The following is a 5,261-nucleotide window of genomic DNA, read 5'->3' as shown; positions in this document are numbered from 1 at the left end:
TGGTAGGTCTAACATATGAGGAACGGCTGAGGATCCTGGGATTGTATTCATTGGAGTTTAGAAGATTAAGGGGAGATCTAATAGAAACTTACAAGATAATACATGGCTTGGAGAGGGTGGACGCTAGGAAATTGTTTCCGTTAGGCGAGGATACTAGGACCCGTGGACACAGCCCCTTAGTTAGAGGGGGTAAATTCAGAACAGAAATGCGGAGACATTTTCTTCAGCCAAGAGTGGTGGGCCTGTGGAATTCATTGCCACAGAGTGCAGTGGAGGCTGGGACGCTAAATGTCTTCAAGGCAGAAATTGAAAAAAATTCTTGATGTCACAGGAATTAAGGGCTATGGGGAGAATGCGGGTAAGTGAAGTTGAAATGCCCATCAGCCATGATTGAATAGCGGAGTGGACTCGATGGGCTGAATGGCCTTCCTTCCGCTCCTATGTCTTATGGTCCTATGGTAATTTGGAATAACAACTATTTGAAAACCCAACTGACACGATATCTTTGCAAATTCACAAAGGAGCTGTTCCAATTTCCTGCAATATCCTCATAAACACACCCCTTTGCAAAAAAGGTAAGTTCAAACATAAGTTCTTACAGGAGAAATGTTAGAGAGAGTCAGCCAGAACTATCTGTTGAATCAGGGAACCTTTCTTGCCCAGCAGCTTTGAACAGACTGCTTGCTAAAATCCAAAGCCAATTCAAAACCAACCCTGAACTGGGAGGACTGGCCACTCTCCTTTCATTGTCCAAGTGTTTTTCAAAAAAAATGTGAAAGCTTCTTCTCTGATCTGCTAGCCATTGGAAAATCCTTAATCCCAGACAAATCCGAATGTCTGCCTTTTACAACTTCTCTTCGACAAAACCACGGACAACATAACCTTGTTAAAGGAACAGCATCGTCACAATTGCAAAGCTCTGTCAGCCAGTTCTATAGGCTGGGAGTTCAGCCTGAACCATCCACCATATTCTATCAACTTTCTATTTAAGATTGAACACAATATCAGTAACATTTATGATTTAAACCCAAAGAAACCCTAAAAATAAGAAGCGGAAAGTTATAATCTTCGGATCCGGGAACCTAGCCGAAATTTTAGTATAAGTTATTAAGTTCTGCCCATGTAAACCCATCATATGAGAGGATTTTCTGGGATAGAACCCTCATGGATACAGAGGAATGAGTGTATGCTTGCCATTTCAGTGTTGTGACAGTAAAAGTCACAAACAAGCTTGCTGGTCAGATTCTTTTAATGAAAAGGCTACAATATTTTTGTACTGATCTAAATAAAAATATTAAGAATGCTCCACCTCTACCACACACATATGCACTCAAGGATTCACGTACACAAATACAAGTAAATTGCAAACTGGAAGAATAGGTTAAGTAGTTTGAGTGCAAAAACATAAGCGGTAGACTGTTTGATGCATTGGGTTGTTTCAGATTGGGCTCAGTGGACTTTCTGAATTTTAAATGGTGGGCTGGAGTGGAGCACTAGCTGGATGCATCACCTTCGAACATACCTGTGCCATCAATGTTCCTGAGCAGTTCAAGCTACGTAGAATGGCATGCATCGTGTGTGCATCAGCGCAGAATTGAAAGACAGGAACACTTGTATTTATATAATGCTTTCCAAGAACACTAAATATTTTAAAGTGCTTTGCACTGATTGAAGTATATTTGATGTGTAGTCACTATTGCATTGTATGAAATACGACATGTACCCCAAGCCCTTTTTCATGTGGTTCACCGTGTGGCCCTTTGCTGATGGAGGAGTTCATGCACTCTCACCTGTGTCATTGTGTCACAAGTGAATTTAATAGATTTCTTTGTTCTCACCCCAAGACCCTGAGCAACATTAGTATCCCATTTGCTGTATGCTTTCAAGTGATTCTTGTCTGTCTTAGAGTCATAGGGTCATAGAGATGTACTGCATGGAAACAGATCATTCGGTCCAGCCCGTCCATGCCGACCAGATATCCCAACCCAATCTAGTCCCACCTGCCAACACCCGGCCCATATCCCTCCAAACCCTTCCTATTCACATACCCATCCAAATGCCTCTTAAATGTTGCAATTGTACCAGCCTCCACCACATCCTCTGGCAATTCATTCCATACACGTACCACTCTCTGCGTGAAAAAGTTGCCCCTTAGATCCCCTGTATATCTTTCCCCGCTCACCATAAACCTATGCCCTCAAGTTCTGGACTCCCTGACCCCAGGGAAAAGAGTTTGTCTATTTATCCTATCTCCCAACTTCTGTACTCAATACTCTGACCAATAAAGGAAAGCATACCAAATGCCTTCTTCACTATCCTATCTACCTGCGACTCCACTTTCAAGGAGCTATGAACCTGCACTCCAAGGTCTCCCTAGGACCTTACCATTAAGTGTATAAGTCTTGCTAAGATTTGCTTTCCCAAAATGCAGCACCTCGCATTCATATATCCATCCAGATGCCTTTTAAATGTTGTAATTGTATCAGCCTCCACCACTTCCTCTGCCAGCTCATTCTATATACACACTACCCTCTGTATGAAAACGTTGCCTCTGAGATCCCTTTTAAATCTTTCCCCTCTCACCCTAAACCTATGCCCTCTAGTTCTGGACACCCCCACCCTGGGGAAAAGACTTTGTCTATTTACCCTGTCCATGCCTCTCATGATTTTATAATCCTCTATAAGGGCAACCTCAGCCTTGATGCTCCAGGGAAAACTATCCCAGCCAATCCCCCACCTCCTGCATTTCCAAACTTTGGCTGCCTTACTGATCTTTGAGAGGCATTATTCTCTCCCTCATTATCCTTTTGGCCTTAATGTATCTATAAAGTCCCTTTGGATTCTCTTTAACATTATTTGTCAAAGCTATCTCATGTCCCCTTTTAACATCCTGATTGCCTCTTAAGTAGGCTCCTATTGCCTTTATACTTTTCTTACTTACTTACTTGATCGCTGCTGTCTATATCTGACATAAGCTTCCTTCTTTTTCTTGACTAAAACTTCAATTTCTCTCTTCATCCCTACACCTACCAGCCTTCCCCTTCCCCCTAATAGGAACATAATGTTTCTGGACTCTCATTATCGCATTTTTGAAGGCTTCTCATTTTCCAAATGTCATTTTACCTGTAACTTCCGCCCCCAATCAACGTTTGAAAATTCTTGCCTAATGCCATCAAAATTGGCCTTCCTCCGATTTTAAACTTTAACTTTTAGATCTGGTCTATGTTTTTCCATCAGTATTTTAAAACAAATAGAATTACGGTCACTGGTCCCAAAATACTCCCCCACTGATGCCTCAGTCACCTGCCCTGCCTTATTTCCCAAGAGTAGGTCAAGTTTTGCAACTTCTCTAGTAAGTACATACACATACTGAATCTGAAAGTTTTCTTATACACAACTAACAAATTCCTCTCTATCTAAACCCTTAACACTATGGCAGTCCCAGTCTATATTTGGAAAGTTAAAATCCCCTACCATAACCATCCTATTATTCTTACAGATAACTGAGATCTCTTTACAAATTTATTTCTCAAATTCCCTCAGACTGCTGGGGTATCTATAGTACAATCCCAATAAGGTGATCATGCCTCTCTTATTTCTCAGTTCCACCCATATAACTTCCCTAGACGTATTCCCAGGAATATCCTCCCTACGTACAGCATTGTTATCCCTTATCAAAATACACCCCACCCCCCTTCGATAGCATTTGTATCCTGGAACATTAAGCTGCCAGTCCTATCCATGGCTCATGATTCAGCCTATGTCCATGTCTTGCCATGGCTGTGATACCTTGAAGAAAGAGGCTCCTCCACCTTTTGGCCTTTCATTGATTCTGAGGTGGAGAAGTTTTGTCTTATGAGGAGAGATTAAGCAATTTAGGATTATACTGTCTGGAATTTAGAAGACCCTAACCTCACACCTTTAATGCATTGTCTGAGCTATCACTTTTCTTTTATAAAACCTTAGTTCTCTCAGGAATGTGACTTGAAAAAAGGTTCTGGGATTTCCATATTAATGAATTGAAACCTGAAATCCATTCTAAATGACTAATAATTTAACAGCAGTCTATGTTTGTTCAATACATTGCATCAGTTGTATGACACTTTGATCTTTTGCTATAAATTATGTGATCCTGCCCCACAAGCTACTTGATGAAGGAGAAGTGCTCTGAAAGCTTGTACTTCCAAATAAACCTGTTGGACTATAACCTGGTATTGTGTGATATTTAACATTGTCCACCCCAGTCCAACATCAGCACCTCCACACAACGTGGAATGATGAATACCCCAGCAGCCTGTTTTGAGGGTTGGGCTTACCTTGTCAACAAGTATCAGGTCATTGAAGTTCTTCCAATGCTGGATCTGGCTTCTGCAAAACAGGCTTTCCTGTTGATTGTAGCTATGTGATATCAGATTGCATGATCTGGATAGATGGCCTCCACCTGCTGCCCTCTGTAAAAAGCAACTCCTTCTACTTCTTCATGACCTCCAGAGGGCCTTCAGGTCTATGTAAGAAAATTGAAGGTTGGCTGTGTCCGGTGTTTCAGATCTCTGGTTCTCCAAAGGCATTCCAAATTCTTAATATATTACCTTCCAACATGCATTTCCAGCAGCCAGTATAATGATTGCTGTCCTCTGTTTACACGAGGCCCACACCTCTGCAGTCTCACTTCCATTCCTAACACTGCAGCAGCTGTTTGGCTACAAAACTCATCTTCATGTAAGGGAGCACCGATGAAACATGAGTTGGTGACATTTTTCCCCTTTGAGACTGGTTCGGAACCTGTATACTATCCCGAATTACCTCCTGACCCTGCAGCAAAGACTTACCTCCATTTAAGTAAATTCACATCCAAATCACACTTCCAATGGTGTCTTTTTTAAAAATGTATTAATTGCAGGATACAATTTGCCATGTATGGAGTCCCAAGCAATTGACTAGGAGTTAATGCATTGGGCAACCTGAACTTATGTGATGATTAAATATTGAAAAATACTGTACATTTCTGTGTTGTGGTTCTGTTCGCCAAGCTGGAAATTTTTGTTGCAAACGTTTCGTCCCCTGTCTAGGTGACATCCTCAGTTCTTGGGAGCCTCCTGTGAAGCGCTTCTGTGGTGTTTCCTCCGGCATTTATAGTGGCCTGTCCCTGCTGCTTCCGGTTGTCAGTTTCAGCTGTCTGCTGTAGTGGCCGATATATTGGGTCCAGGTCGATGTGTTTGTTGATGGAGTTTGTGGATGAGTGCCAAGCTTCTAGGAATTCC

This window comes from Chiloscyllium plagiosum, chromosome 15 (assembly GCF_004010195.1).
Source record: "Chiloscyllium plagiosum isolate BGI_BamShark_2017 chromosome 15, ASM401019v2, whole genome shotgun sequence".
NCBI lineage: Eukaryota > Metazoa > Chordata > Chondrichthyes > Orectolobiformes > Hemiscylliidae > Chiloscyllium > Chiloscyllium plagiosum.
This window is presented reverse-complemented; position numbering follows the sequence as displayed.